Source organism: Lemur catta, chromosome 6 (assembly GCF_020740605.2).
Source record: "Lemur catta isolate mLemCat1 chromosome 6, mLemCat1.pri, whole genome shotgun sequence".
In the NCBI taxonomy this organism is placed as follows: Eukaryota; Metazoa; Chordata; class Mammalia; order Primates; family Lemuridae; genus Lemur; species Lemur catta.
This window is the reverse complement of record NC_059133.1, coordinates 68682779-68699463: the sequence shown is the minus strand read 5'-3', so window position 1 is coordinate 68699463 and position 16685 is coordinate 68682779. Positions and strand designations below refer to the sequence as shown.

At 39.4% G+C, this 16685-nt stretch overlaps 1 long non-coding RNA gene across 1 annotated transcript; it reads right to left on the bottom strand.

The window, feature by feature from the left end:
- Positions 1-926: 926 nt before the first annotated feature.
- LOC123639874 lies at positions 927-16684 on the bottom strand. The gene is made up of 3 exons (XR_006735825.1): positions 16417-16684; positions 16225-16324; positions 927-966 (listed from the first exon to the last, which is right to left on the bottom strand). It is a non-coding gene; the product is annotated as an uncharacterized LOC123639874 (long non-coding RNA).
- Between the last annotated feature and the right edge of the window lies 1 nt (position 16685).

Genomic DNA, 16685 nt, shown 5'->3' with positions numbered 1-16685 from the left:
CTAATTTTTTTGTATATATATTTTTAGTTGGCCAGATAATTTCTTTCTATTTTTTTGGTAGAGACGGGGTCTCACTCTTGCTCAGGCTGGTCTCGAACTCCTGACCTCGAGCGATCCACCCGCCTCGGCCTCCCAGAGCTAGGATTACAGGCGTGAGCCACCGCGCCCGGCCAACAGGAACCTTCATGCCTTGCTATGGGGGGTGTAAACTGGTACACTTCTTTGAATGTGCCAGTTTGACATTGAATGTACCCAATGACTCATATTCCACTCATAGAAATATGCCATAGAGAAATTCATGTACACATGCACTGTTATAACATATTCAAGAATGTTAATTTTGGCCGGGCGCGGTGGCTCACGCCAGTAATCCTAACACTCTGGGAAGCCGAGGCGGGTGGATTGTTTGAGTTCAGGAGTTCGAGACCAGCCTGAGCAAGAGCAAGACCCCGTCTCTATTAAAAATAGAAAGAAATTATATGGACAACTAAAAATATATATAGAAAAAATTAGCCGGGCATGGTGGCACATGCTTGTAGTCCTAGCTACTCGGGAGGCTGAGGCAGGAGGATTGCTTGAGCTCAGGAGTTTGAGGTTGCTGTGAGCTAGGCTGATGCCATGGCACTTTGGCCCGGGCAACAGAGTGAAACTCTGTCTCAAAAAAAAAAAAAAAAAGAGAATGTTAATTTTGAGCCAGGCACAGTGGCTCATGCTTATAATCCTAGCACTCTGGGAGGCTGAGGTTTGAGGATTACTTGAGGCCAGGAGTTCAAGGTCAGCCTGAGCAACAGAGTGAGAGCCCATCTCTACAAAAAATAGAAACATTAGTCAGACATGGTGGCATGTACCTGTAGTCCCAGCTACTCAGGAGGCTGAGGCAGGAGGATCACTTGAGACCAGCAGTTTGAGGTTGCTGTGAGCTATGATGATGCTACTGTGCTCTAGCCCAGGTGACAGAGTGAGAACCTGTCTCAAAAAAAAAAAAAAAATTCAACTTTTTAAAAGCCAAAAGATGGAAACAACTCATATGTGATCTATATAATATCCACATAGTGATATCCAAGAAACTAGGAATATTAGTTGCCCTGAGAGAAGGGAACTGGTTGGCTGAGGCTTAGAATTGTAGGTCTGATTTATTTTTCCTTTTACCCTTTTGACCATACCTGAACAAGAATTTTATCAGTTTTAAAGAATATAATTTATTAATAAAAAATAACATCTGGAAGAGTAGATTAACATAAATAACATATTTTGAATAGAGGAATAAACATTGGAGACATGCTTTCCCAGACATCAAAACATAAAACTATAAAAACATTGTCATATTACAAATTGGCCACCTAAAGAGAATAAGGTCCAGAAATAGACTTGGAAAAAGACAAACTATTCCATAAGCGATGTTTTGTCGGTTTTGAAGAAAAATAAAGATCCCTATATCACATCAGATAATAGACATTGAGGGGGGAGAGTATTTATAAACTTAAAGCTAAACAAAGGTATAAGGTTACCAGAAAAAAACTTAAAAAGATACTTTTATAATTTTCAAGTGAAAAGGTATGTGTGTATATAAATATACCTTAAATATGTATACCGCATATATGTAAAGAAAATTTATAACAATCTTGAGAAGAAGCAAAAGATAATTGCTTGACTTTTGATCCCATGCCAGAGCATTTACTAAGTCTACTTGCCCAAATGTTAATTGGTATCCATGGGAGACTGGCTCCAGGACCCCCCTCAGATACCAAAATCCATGGATGTTCAATGGAACATCATATGAATACTGATATGAAATGATACACTATTGGCATATAGCCTACTCACAACCTCTTGTATACTTTAAATCATCTCTAGATTACTTACAATACCTAATACAATGCAAATACTATGTAAAAGTTGTAATATTATATTATTTAGGGCAGGGGTGGGGAACCTGTGGCCTTCTAGGTCTTTAAGTGTAGCATTTGGACTGAATTCAAATTTTACAGAACAAATCCTTTTATTTTTATTAATACATTTTTGTTCATCTTTTATATTTTTCATTTTATTTTTAAAATGAACATATTTAAAATACCAAAGACGAAAATAAGTTTCAATGAAATAATCCTTCCAGATTGACCAACACAATTGGAACACTAGTAAGCCATAAGGGCTAAATTGATGGATGCTCATGATGTAGTTCTAAATTCCCCTGCCTGACTGGCACCACTACCCTCGAGACTGGTTGGCAAGAGTCTATGGTGGTCAAGTCTGCCAGTCTGTTATTAGCTTTTGACAACAATGCACTATGTTTCTGTTTGAAGTAGAATTTGTGAATCGTTATACAGCTTGACAGTATTTTTTAATTTTGTCTGCTTAACAGCCCATCATGTCAAAGAAGACCAAGAAAATGCTGAAGGAAGGAAACAGATTTTTTAATGAGGATTGGGAATTTCAATATTATCTGTTTCTGCTAAAGAGAAGATGATTTGTTTGCTTTGTGATACTGCAATATCAACACTAAAGAAACTCAATGCTCATCAGCATTGTAACACTCATAAGGACGACAAATACTTTAAATTAGAGGGAGAGGCACAAAAGATTGTGTTGCAGAAATTAAAAGATGAAAAGCAAAAGCAAAGACAATTCTCAAGCAGCAACAAGACCTGGAAATGATACCACTAAAGCAACTTATATACTCAGGAAAAAAAGGAAGCCATTCCGTGAAGTAGAAATTTTGCAAGAATGCATTGTCAAAGTGGTAGGATGCTTAGACCCAGATAACGTTTCAAAGTACAAACAACTGCCTCTTTCAAGGAGAATGATAACCGATCAACAGCATGAAATTAGCCTTCAACTTAACAGAACTTCATGCAATACTTCAAAAGGAAAATACATATTATTCAATCGCTTTGGATGAATCAATTGATACTTCTTACTGGGCACAGGTTTTATCCTTCATTCGGGTTATAACAGAAGATCTTCTTTGCTATGAAAAGTTATTCGCTTTGGGCACTCTTGTGAACAGAACACGGGGAACAGATATCTTCAACAACTTTCAAGATAAATGTCGTGAAGTTGGACTGAATTTGGTAAATTTAGTCAGTGTATGTACAGATGGTTTACCTTCCATGACAGGAAAACATGAAGGGTCTATTGCACAGATAAAAAATGTATTAACAGATCCAGATGCTTTCATTACTTTTCATTATAACTTGCATCAGCAAAATCTCTGTGCTGAAGCTACTATTTTAAGTGACATTTTGCAACAAGTTATAAGTATAAACTACATTTGTGCAAATGCAACAGGGCATCATCAGGTTCATAATATGCTAAAGTTGAACAATGACGTATTCAGTGTGGATTTGCTCTATCATTCTAATGTGGGTTGGCTATCCCAGGGACAGATGTTAGCCAAAGTTTTATCTCTGCAAGAACAGATAGTTAAATTTTATGAAGAACGGAATCAGTAATATGAATTATTGAAAGAAGATTTCTATGGGAATGCAGCATTTCTGTGTGATACCATGTCAAATCAAAATGACTTGAATATTTCTTTGCAAGGTAAAACTAAGTCTATATTTGATATATGGCAAAAAATCCAAGCATTTTGGGAAAAAGCTATCTTTTTTCAACACACTTATTCAAAAGGAAATTTTGGATGAACATTTTCTCCAGTTAGCAAAAGTCATTGATGAGGTTGGGCGCGGTGGCTGACGCCTATAATCCTGGCACTCTGGAAGGCTGAGGCGGGAGGATCACTTGAGGTCAGGAGTTCAAGACCAGCCTGAGCAAGAGCGAGATCCCCGTGTCTACTAAAAAATAGAAAGAAATTAGCCAGACAACTAAAAATATATAGAAAAAATTAGCCGGGCATGGTGGCACATGCCTGTAGTCCCAGCTACTCGGGAGGCTGAGGCAGAAGGATTGCTTGAGCCCAGGAGTTTGAGGTTGCTGTGAGCTAGGCTGATGCCACGGCACTCTAGCCTGGGTGACAGAGCAAGACTCTGTCTCAAAAAAAAAAAAAAAGTCATTGATGAGCAGGATGATATATGTGAATCATTTGAAGAATATGCAGCTGCTGTACTTCATGCCTTGCTATGGGGAGTGTAAACTGGCACACTTCTTTGAATGTACCAGTTTGACATTGAATGTACCCATTCATTAGGTACCTATTAATTGGAGACTATTAATTAGAGAATACAATGCAAGGTTCACTGACTTTGAGAATCATGACATCACACTCAAATTAGCATTTCAGCCTCACCTAGTTGATATCACCAAGGCACCTAAACAACTAACTACAGATGGAATTGATTGAGCTCTCAGTAGATCATATTTTAAAGTCAGTGTTTGATGCTAAGAGAGATCCAATAGAAATATGGAAAAATGCAGTAGAATACCCATTTGCCTTTAGCAACATGCTTGAAAAATGCTTTCTTGCTTTTCAACCACTTATTGCTGCAAATCTACATTTTCCTACCTAACCCAAATCAAGACACCCTTAAGGTCACAAATGACTGAAACCCATCTAGAGGATCAACTGAAACTGCAGACCTTCATGCTGCAAACAAATATTCAAATGCTTTCCAACAAAAAGCAGACAAAACAAAGTCATTAAAAGGTTAAACTTTAAAATTAACAAATAGTTTTCATTTTTTGAAATTATTAAGTACATAGTAGTTAGATTTTTACAAAATAATGTACATTTTTAAGTATATCTAGTTGAAGTTTCTTGAATGTGGCCTTATTTGATTACAGCTAAATTAATGCAACCTTCCAACATGAAAATGTTCTCTGCCCCTGATTTAGGGAATAATGACATGAAAACAAAGTCTGTATGTGCTCAGTACAGATATAACCATTCTTTTTGGGAAAAAAAAATTTTTTAAATCCATGATTGGTTGAATCCTTGGCTGTAGAACCCACGGATGTGGAGGGCCAACTGCATATATTTGACAACAATCAACATCTGATGAGGGTATAGAACGACTACTGCACTACTGCTCTATAAGGTTAGAAGTTAATTGGTAAACACTGACAAGTTGTTAGGATGCTTGATATCTGATAGAGACATTAACCCCAAATATTTCAAGTCTTTATTGCCCTGAAAAAGTTAGCAGTCTTATAACTAATTTAGCAATCTTATTTAGCATTTTCTTCCCCTCTGAGCATATAAGCAAATCTCTGTTCTTCACATGCTTCTCAAACCAATTTTTTTCTTGCCTGCTGGTTTCTTCATAAATCAATAAAAGCTTTATGTGTACTAACAAATTTATGTAAGAATTCTGCCTTTCAATATAACTATATATTCAAAGACAAAGCTATGGAATCCTAGGCACAAAAGAAAATTAGACAGTGATTATTTCTAGGGATGGAAGTGGGAAGTTGAATTTTTGCAACGTATCTTCATTACTTTTGTATTTTTAGGAAGTCCTGATTTTAAAAATATTCATGTAAAAGCAGAGAAAACAAAATGTCTCCATAACCTCTGTGTTCACTAGTAGAGAAATGGTTTAATAAACTATGGTACTTCTTTTCCTTGGAAACATATTCAATCATTAAAATTATGTTTGTAAAGTTTACATTATAACATGTAAAACTATTTTGTAAAAGAAAGTAAAAACTCCATAGAGAAGAATTCACAAGGGGAGAAACACCAGTGTATTAATGATAGCAACCTTTGAGTAACAGGCTATTGATAATATTTTATTCTGCTTTTTAAGTATTCTTATCATTGTCTAATCAGAATGTATATTTTTATGAGGAAAATGTTAGTAAAAACAAAACACAGCATGTTTCTGCATGCCCTGACTCTTTTCTTTGAGGGTATGTGATGCAATAGGTTGGCCTCTTGTGACTTCTAAAAAAGTTGTAGTTTTGTTCCCTTCCACATTTAGGAACTTTACCTCATATCATGAGATTGGCTTTTCTAAAACAGAGCAAGCTAACACTAAAAACTATGATTGAACTAGATAGACAGTAGGTATCTTCCAAGTTTTCGCTAAGAAGACTTAACATTTCTGTACTGTGCTGTTAACCAAAGGAGCTTCTTCAGATGGTTTATTTATTTGGCCAACATTTCTTTTTAGCATAAACATGTCAGAGAAGGAAAAAAATGTTCCTCTGCCCTTAAGTTCTGTAATTGGGGGCCTGCAAATTAACAAAAGATATATTAACAGAGAGAAAAGGCACCCAAATTTTATTAATGCAATATAATAATTAATTTACTAATTAATTTAATATTAATATTATTAAATATTATTTAATATTAATTTTACTTAATATTAATATTTCTTTCCTGAGGAGTTCTCAGGGAAGAAGTGAAACTCAAAGAAGCAGTTAGACTTGGGGGCTTATACGCCTTTCTAGAAAAGGAAAGAGGGCTTGGGCTACAAGGGACAATAAATTCTGGGGAAGTGACTAGGAAATACATGGGGGAAGGAATGGAAGACAGGGGCTACTTTAAAAAGGTCTATTTATGCAAATTCACCTTAATGTTTACTCCCATCTTTGATAAGAATCACTCTTCTCTCCCTGGTACTGGGCTGGGGAAGGGGACCTTCTTCAAAGAGAAATTTATGCTCTGCTTTTAGGCAGATAAGGGGAGGGCAGAAAACTCTTCCTACATCTGTTGATTCTCAGTAACTTCAGCTCAAAATTATCCTATGCCAATATGTCATATTTTGGGGTGACATACTCAGATCCAATTAAAAAAACATGAGTATAGTCAAAACATCTAGAGGTAAAATTCCTCATTCTGAAGGCACTGTGCAGTTTGTGCTCTCTGGGGAGGCAGGATGACACCGCGGTTATGAACAGAAACTCTTGATTGCCCAGCTTTTCAAATTCTAGCCATGTGCCCTTGGGAAAATTTATTAATCAATTTGAGTTCAATTTCTTCACCTGTACAGTAGTGTTCTGGTAAAGATCAATTGAGACAAAGTACATTAGCAAAATGTCTGGCACATGGCAAACAATAAATGCTACAAATATAACTTTATATTCCTCTTTAGATGTTTATTTCATAGGTATAGTTTGATCAGAGAAGCAGAAACACTCCCTGTGAGTGATAGAATAGGGTTTATTATAGGGAGTTTGTTGTAAGGATTAGCGCTTAGGCAATCATGGGAGCTGGTTGAGAAGTCTATGCAAGGCTGCTTGGCCGTATGGGCTGGATGTAAAGTAGGGAAGAGCAAGACCTGGCATCCGTATGGACAGGCTAAAAACCACAAGGACAAATAATGATGTGACCTGCAGGGGAGGCTGGTACCCTTCACCATAGAACTGCTCAAGCACCTGGCCCAGGAGCAGGAAGAGCTGAAAGAGAAGATACTGTGGGAGCTTGAGGAACCGTGGATACCACCCCACCCCAGCAAGGGGCAGCTAGCAGATCAGTGACAACACGTGTTCACGTTAAAGCCTGACACCGTATCCTGACTTTCAGCTCAAGGACAATGACAGCTGTTTCACTTAGGCCTTCCAAAAAGCATTCATATTTTTCCTATGTCCAATTGTAATTCAGACTCGTGCAGGAAAGCAGTGCTGGGAAACTTAGTGTGAACTTAGCTACGTTTTCATAGTACAAAAGCCATTATACTCCTTGTATTACTTATAATCAAGGCTACTTTAGTGTGAAACTGAGAACTTGGAAGAAAAAACAAAACGCAGCATAGCATTCAGACTTTTTAAGCCTAGCTCCTTTGTTTTGAAATTCAGAGCCTTCTAACAGCAGAACCAGTTATCTTCTCATTTCTATTCAATGAATTTGTAATGAAGGAGTTAAGGATGTGCCACCTCAAAATATGCCCCAAATATGCCAAATTAGTATATTGATTATTTTGAGCTAAAGGCACTTGAGAAACTAGTTGCAGAAAGGGCAATCTGACCTGTCCTTTCGTACATGTAGCAAGCTATAAAAATTCCTGTGAGAAAGATGCCTTCCCTGTACCAACACAGGAGAATATCTCTTACCACCGGAGACTGGGAATTGATGCTGCAATGGGCCTGTATAAATACATATACTAAAATAACCTTTATCTTCCACTAGCTTTACACACACACACCCCATAAATCTCCTAGTAACTCCCCTGGAATTTACTGCCCCAAGCCCAGACCCCTTTGTCCCGTCATTTTTTCATAAATTTATCATTCTTTGAAAAGTATAAAAGCTTCCTACTCTGGCTATTTCCTTGGGACTTCATTCTCTTGTGAGGGACCCCAGGTACATGTGAAAACTATATACTTTTCTCCTGTTCATCTGTCTTGCATCAGTTTGATTCCTCGACCCAGCCAAAGATCCCACTTAAGAACTGAAATAGGTAGAAGTGATTTTTAGGCTCTCCCGTAGTAGTTCAGAAAACCAATATTGTTTGCTTCAAATCATGTAATTTTGAATTAATTATGTATCACACCGTATAGATATTTGTTCAGAAAAGAACTGTCAAAGCCTTGTGTGGATTTGGCCTTGGAGGGATGGTTGTATCAGAGCAAATCTGAGTGGGTTGTGAAAGCATGCACAGCTGGACAGCCTCCCTGTTTGGCCCTCACATTGTGCCACCAACAAACAGCTTTAAATATGGAAGTAAGTCAATATGGGTCAACAAAGAATGAACTGATTGCATCAGAGTAGCCTCTAACATTTCCTCTCCTGAATTCAAAGCCCTCAGCACTCACATGGGTACTGCTTTCCATACTCTCTGTTTTCCAAATTAGCCTTGAGTCTTGTTTTCCTGTTGGTTATTCAACTCACCAGATCTCTTTGTTCATATAAACACAACAATGAGATCACTTTACATAGGTGGAGAAGTTAAAACTCATTGGCAATGCTGGGGAAAGGATAACTTTCTGGGTGTTCATGAAAATTGTTACAGGCTTAAAAGGGAGTAATCTGGCAATGTCTTTATAGTTCAACCCAGCAATCTCCCTCCTGGAATCCTTCCAATACTTGTGGATTGTTCACAGTGGCAAAAATAGGAAACAAAGTGAGTTTCTACAGGGTAATGATGTAATTAGTTAAAATGACTTAGAGCTGTTATTATGACTAGCAGGGATTGCTATGGCTTGCTGAATGAAGCAAGAATCAGAGAAGTGTGTACCATATACCATTTAATAGAATGGTGACTAAAATCTCTCAATGTATATTTACTAATAGTGGTTAAATGAACATGGAGAAAAGTACTGGGGTATACAGGAATTAGGAATAGTTAGTGGTTTATCCTTATACCAGTTCTACACTTCTTGATTACGATATATAGTAAGTCTTTAAATCAGGCTGTGAAAGTCTTTGTTCCTCCTCAGGATTATTTTCATTATTCTTGGTCCTTTGTATTTCCAGGCTCAGGACTCCAATTATCCCTTTCATGTCAAATCCAAAGGGTATTTTCCAGTTATTCTTTAATAGAACTGAACAGTTCTTACCCACATGAACTGTTCTCTTTCCCTGCCACTGGGGATAGCATTCTCCTAGTTTTTCTTCTACATCTCTGCTGTTCTCTCATCTTGTTAGCAAAAGTTTATCACTTGTCCCCAAGGCTACATCAGAGGAACAAAGACAAGCAGTTTATTAATTTGCTGGCAAATGAGGAGATTGCAGCATCCTGTCTTAAAGTATGTTCTGCCTCTGAGCAGAAATGCAGAGCTTTTAGAGGAGAGGTTTTCGGCTTCAGGCTATTGTTGTTCAACTATAGATGATGGTTCTGATTCATTCCATCTTCCGCTAAGACAATCTTGTGATCTTTGCCTGGACAATTCCCTTGACCTTGACCCATCTTTTGTGGTACAAAGCACAAGGGACAGTCCCCTGCCCCACCCGACCACTGGGAGGCAGGTTTTAATTCGCAAGAAGAGTTGGGGAGCTTTTAGAAAGACAGAAAACATTTTTACACTTTTTCAGGCCATTCCCCTGTGACAATCTCTGCAATGGTCCCCAACATTTTTGGCATCAGGGACCATTTTCATCGAAGACAATTTTTCCATGGGGGGGGTGTTGTTTCGGGATGATTCAAGCACATTACATTTATTGTGCACTTTATTTTTATTATTATTACATTGTAATATATAATGAAATAATTATACAACTCACCATAGGTTGGGGACCCTACTTTAAGGCTTATCCTCCTCCCTTGCCATTAAATATTGGAGTTTTTCAAGACTTGGTCCTGCATCTCTTATCTCATTCTATACTAAACATAAGCTATCTCTTTCATATCCAGAGCTGTAATCAACTTTAGAAAGATAGAAATTTCCTTCTCTCTCAGTAGTAGTCTAGCTGGTCCAGACTGATAGAGAGCTTGTCACAGATCTTTTAGTATCTAGTTTCCTTCCATTTTTTTCCTTGAACATCCCCTTGGGCAGGGGTTATAACCTGGAGTCCATTATATTAGGTTTCTATTGCTGCCAAAACAAATTACCACAAATTTAGCTGCTTACACAACACCTACTTATTATCTCTCAGCTCTGCGGGGCAGAAGTCTGGGCACAGTGTGGCTCAGCCAGGTTCTCTACTTAGGATCTCACAAGACTGAAATCAAGGTGTCCACTGAACTGTCTTCCTTTCTGAAGGTTCTGGGGAAAGAGTTCACCTCATGCCCATTCAGGTTGTTGGCAGAATTTCTTTCTTTCTCAAGCTTCCATGTGGCCCCTTCATGCCCATCTCACGTTTTCTTTATTTCTTTTTTCTTTGGTTTTTTTTTTCTGTTTGTTTGTTTTGAGACAGGGTCTCTTTCCATTGTTCAGGCTTAAGTGCACTGGCATCATCATAGCTTTCTGTAGCCTTGAACTCCTAGGCTCAAGTGATCCTCTTGCCTCAGCCTCCCCAATAGCTGGGACTACAGGCGTGCGCTACTGATAGAGAAAAGGAAAATTCCACTAAGCAAAACCCCTCTCCATGAACACCCCCCTATGTAACTGCTAAACTGTGGCCGCTCTTGCTTCTGTAAACTGCTTGTAGCAACTTCTGCCATGGTAAGATAAGACAGGAAGAAGTTCCTATAGAAACTCTATACCAGGAACTAGGGTAGCTCGAGACCCTGCCCCACTAAAGATAACCACATTGTAATGAAGGGCAGAAGGGGGAGCAGGAGTGACTCCATGACAGGCTGAATCTCCTGACACAGGCCTAAGTTTCGCTTTCCCCAAGATGGGTGGGCCTAAGTCACGAGTTCCCGGGACAGGTCCTCCTCTTCCCGCCCAATGACTCTGCAAAACAGCTGGAAAAGTATTGGGATGCGGAGCACCTTGGAGCCAACCAATCAGGAGACAACTCGATCAAGCCACCTTTGAAGGAACAAATGAACTAAGGGGGGAGGGGGAATGGTGTGCACAGCGTATGTAACCTACTGAAAAGCATAAAAGCTTAGTTTTTACCCCAGGGCGGGGTCCTAGTTCGTAAAGAGACCACTGCATTGGTGCTCTGGGCCTTGGACCCTGGCTCGAGCCAGCCAATAAACTCCTTTGCCTTTTGCAGCCTTGGACTCTGCCACTCTGTTCCTGGGGCCAAACGGGGAACCGGTTCTAACAGTAACTGTGCCCTACACCCGCCCTATAATGAAATGTATAAAAGACTGCTACGTTGTCTGTTCGGGGCTCAGAGTTTGGTGGCAAGCTCCCTCTGAGCCTGCTGGCGTAAATAAACCTGGTTCTCTCCACCCTTTTCATGCCATTCGGTTTGTTCTCGGTCAGCTTTGCTGTAACACCACCACACTTGGCTAATTTTTTGTTTGTTTTTCTGTAGGTATAGGGTCTCAAGCAGTCCTCCCCACTGGGCCTCCCAAAGTGCTGGGATTACAGGCCTGAGCCATGGGGCCCAGCCTCCACCTCATACTTTCAATTTCTCAGACTTCCCCCTCCGCCACATCTCTCTGACTACCTCTCCTGCCTTTTGCTTCTGCTTTTAAAGGCTCATCTGATTACACAGGGCCCACCCAGATAATCCAGGATAATCTCTTTGTTTTAAGGTCAGCTGACTGGTAACCTCAGTTATATCTGCATGGTCCCTTCTGTACGTAAGTAACATAATTGTGGAGTAAAACCAGAAGTGAGGTCACAGTGGCCAAAATTTTACCTACTATGTCAATGGATAGAATTTAGAAATACTATGAATTTGGATGGCAAAACAATTTACCTCCTTATTTGCACAAACATTTACTGAAATGTACAGTTTCCTTTAATTGTGAATGCTGGCAACAAATCCACAGGAATAATAGCAGTACTAACAATAAACTTGTCACTATAAAAATCACATGTATTCTCATTTATATTAGAATTAACACAGATAATCCTGAAATATCATTTATGTTTATCACTTTCAAAATCACAGCTGTTAGCCAGGCGAGGTAGCTCATGCCTGTAATCCTAGCATTTTGGGAGGCTGAATCAGGAGGAGTGCTTGTGGCCAGGAGTTTGACACTAGCTTGAGCAAGAGCAAGACCCTATCTCAAAAAAAAAAAGAAAAGAAAAGAAAAATTAGCCTGGCATGGTGGTGCATGCCTTGTAGTCCCAGCTACTCAGGAGGGTGAGGCAGGAGGATCGCTTGAGGCCAGGAGTTTGAGGTCGCAGTGATGATGCGCATCCACTGCACTCTAAGCCCTGGTGAGAGAGTGAAACCCTGTCTCAAAAAAAAAAAAAAATAGAAAAAGAAAAAAACTCACAGTTGTTATTAAATCTGCTACTACATCTTATTTATTATATTAATAAAGATATATGTTACCATATCACACATTTGGGTTTTTAAAATATTTTAACTTTTATATTGAATTAATTTTCTTTGTAATCTCACATTTTATTTTATGCATTCAAAACATTATTCTAAGAAGGTTTCTATAGGCTGTACCAAACTTCCAAAGAGGTTTATGGCACAAAAAAAGAAGAATTCCTGCCCTTAGGAGTTATCCCTCTTTGTAAGGTTGAATTTAGGTTACTAACATTTCTACATTCCAATCCAAGTGAATTTAAGAGGAGTTTCAAAGTAAGCCATTCCCTTAGACAGAAGTTTCTAAATGAATAAATAAATCAAATCTGGGTGCAATGGCTTACATCTATAGCCCCAGTTACTTGGGAGGCTAAGGTGGGAGGATGGCTTAAATCTGGGAGTTCAAGGCCAGCCTGGGGAACCTGGTGAGACTCTGTGTCTTAAAAAAATAAAGTGCACACATTTCTGCTTGTATGTCATTGTGAGAACTGAAATTTAGTAACATCTAGCTGCAAGGGAGGCTTGAGGCATATAATCTCCACTTACTTTCGAAGTGACTACATGCAAAGTAATTTTGTACCCAGCTGAAAATTACTACCAAGAAGGGGAAGCAGATTATAGGGGACAATTAAAGAAAGAAAAGAAAACTAACAACTTTATTTACAATTTAAATGAATAACAGGCATTTTTTGGCAACTCACATAATTTCTTACTATAGATATGTTAATGATGTCATGCACTTTTCTGAAACATGTTTTATAAGGTTAGAAATTAGCAAGCCTCAAAGCTAAGCATTATGCATGCTCTCGAAAGACTGAGATAGCACCTAAAAGAGTCTTTGGTTTTGAAATCTGGGAAACACAGGGAGAGGATCTGTAATTTATGATAGGGGACATAACATAAAGCAATCTAATCATTTTGGGGAAATCTTTCTGGAGCCTGACCAGTTGGAAAACAAAGTTCTTTGGCACACTAGGTTGTAAATCTCTTAAAGAGAAGATGATGTAAAGCTCAGCTCTTGATTAAACATACTTTCAGGTCCTGAGATTATGTTCTCCCTTTGCAAGTTTCCTTGCTGGTGACCATTCAAGGCTACTATATTGACGAACATCACTTGTACTTTAAGATTGGTGCAAAAACCAAATACTTTTGGAAAAATCAGACAACTTTTATTTATCTGAAGGAGCCAGGAAGAAAATCATCACAAGTACAACAAGAACATATGACAAAGGGATCAGCAACTTCATCCTAAATACAGGTACAGCTTCCTAGAATTAAACCTTGCTGGACATTAAGCCAAGCCTTCCTTAGGCTGTGTAAGAATCAGGTCCCTATTAGACTTTCTGGCAACAAAACCCCCTTTCCCTAGGGTTTGTTTTTGCTTGATGACCTGTGTAGTTAGGTGCTAGAAAACCCCTTATCTGAGCCAAGTGTACCATTCCATGTTCCAGGAGCTGCTCCAAGTGAGGTGTATGTATTAACTCATGTAACTATCTCAAAAATCCTATTAAGTTATGGTTATTCTCATTTTACAGATGAAAAAACTGAGCAAAGGGTGATTTTCCTGCCAAGGTTGTACAGCTAATGAGCAGCAAAGCTGAGATACAAACCTCAAAAGCAAAGGAATATCTCAAGAACTAACTCATCACTTCTGCCCTTTCTCATTCCTTAATCACTCAGACAGTAATTCCTTGTTTACTTCCTCCTATAAAAACCCTAGGTCTACTTCCTTTTCTTTGAGAAGATTCTTCTGCATTAATAGATGTTCTCCCTACTGCAATAGCCTGAAAAAAAAAATGATCTCCTTATATATCTCATGAGCTTAGCAATGTTCCTGGCTTGACATCAGTGACTCCATCTTGGGCTACTGACTCCATCTTGAACTGCTGATGAACTTTGAGACCCACAAAGAAACTGTGAAAAACATTTCCTTCATAAACAACTGTTTTCTTGACATATACAGTCCAAAGAAACTAGTCCTAATCTTTACGAATATTCTGCATATAGTTTTTTCTTCCTGACTGATGCAAATGCACCCTTCTACTAATGATTAAAGATTCCTTTGTTTAATTCACTGATGAAATAATCTAACAATTTATGTAATCTAAATAAATTCCTATAAATGTAAGCTCCCTTACCTTTCTCAGGTGGTACAGTCTCTGGCTGCTATCCAAGTTGCAACCCTCATTCCTGAGTAAACACTTATGTCAACCTTAATAATGAGATCCAGGCAATATGATTAAATATTGAGTTTATGCAAGCTCAAATTTGAGCTCGAATAAAACTTTGAGGATAGCCACGCATAGGACACAGACTCCAAAAGATAGGGTCAGTGTTCCAAACTGGAGAAGTTTGAGGGTCATTTATATAGACAAAGTCTGGGAAGCTTAACAGGATGTCAACATTTTCCATACAAGTGTAACTGTGGAAATAATCCACTCTGATTCAACTTTCTCAGCAACAAAATGATGAGTTGTTTTTCAGCTATCACGGACCTTCGAACTGAGCATGCCCAGATGAACCAAGTGTGCCTGACTTGTGACCCCAGAGCCAGCCAGAAGGAAAAAACCAACCATAGGTTGGACCTAAGTGCTCAGATCAAAGAATGGGACTAAATTAAAAAGCAAGCCCCCACCTCTCTGCAAGATCCAATCAGTTCGTGTCTCCAAATTCTCTGCCTATAAAACCTACCCCCACAGGGGGTGGGAGGTGTGATTTGAGCAGTGGCTTCCTGTTTCCTTGCCAGTCTACTTGCAGTAAAGCTTTTGCTTTTCTCAAAGGCTGGTGCCATGGTATTGGCTTCTATGCACATAAGGTGGCAAGTTCTTGCTTGGTAACGCAAGGTTAGTGCATAGTTATAACAATTTGATTAGACATAGGCAGTGTTTTCTTTTTGGGAAGAGTGTATTCAATTAACATTCTACATTAAGCCTGGAATAGTCAAAAGGGTCTTTTATCTCTGTCAAGGGGTCTTTTATTTCAGATGCCATCCAGTCTGAGCAGGGACCAAGAAAATAAGGATAAAAGTTAATCTGTAACAAAAGGTCAGTAATTAAGAGATCATGCTCTGTGACTCAATGCCCAAAGTTAACCTTCCTCAGGACCTAACAACTTTTAGAAACTCCAAATAGACACTCTATTCATTTTCTTCCACACTTATTATTACCTAAAGTGCATCACCTGTCCATGAGGCTACATCAGAAGAACGAGGACACATGGTTTAAGGAGGAAGAGGAAAGAAAAGCTTATTAATTTGCCAGCAAATGAGGTTAGCAGAGTCCCGTCTCAAAGTACCAACCTCCTGCTTCTGAGCAGAAGTACAGAGCTTTTAAAGGGGATGGTTCTGACTCATCCCACCTTCAGCTAAAACAATCTTGTGACCTCCCTCAGGACATTTCCCTTGAGCCATCTCAAATGGCACAAAGAATACTTCCCTGCCCCTCCCTACCACTGGCCTGAGGCAGGGATGTAGGTTTTAGTTCTCAAAAAGGGTGAGGGGGGTTTGCAGAGACAGAAAACATTTTTACCCTTTTTCAGGCCATTTTCTCTCTTACCTTATTTGCCTCTGACCTGTTGATTCCTCTTTTTTAGGGTTAACAATCTCTTGGGTGCACTTTGTCTTCCCAGCGCTTAGTCGAAAAAGTTGGCCGACCCCTGCAATGGATAATTGGTTCTGAGACCAGCAGCAACAGCCAGTCTCAGAAACTTATTAGAAATGCAAACTTGCAGCCCCACCCGAGACCTACGGAATCTGAAATTTTGCTGGCGGTGCTTTTCAATTCCTTTTTAACAAACCCTCCGGGCGATTGGGATGCAAATCCTCCGGATAATTCGGGTGAAAGGTAGAGTTCCACTTTTCCCCAGCAAACCTGTGAAAATGCTCTGCAAACCCCCGGCGCGATCCGATCCGGGTGGCACTAGGACCGCGGCGGTGCGGACCTGGCAGCCGCCGCCGCCGCCGCCGCGGGCTCGGGGCGGGGCCAGCTGTTCGTGGAGCCCGGGCGTCCCCGCTCGA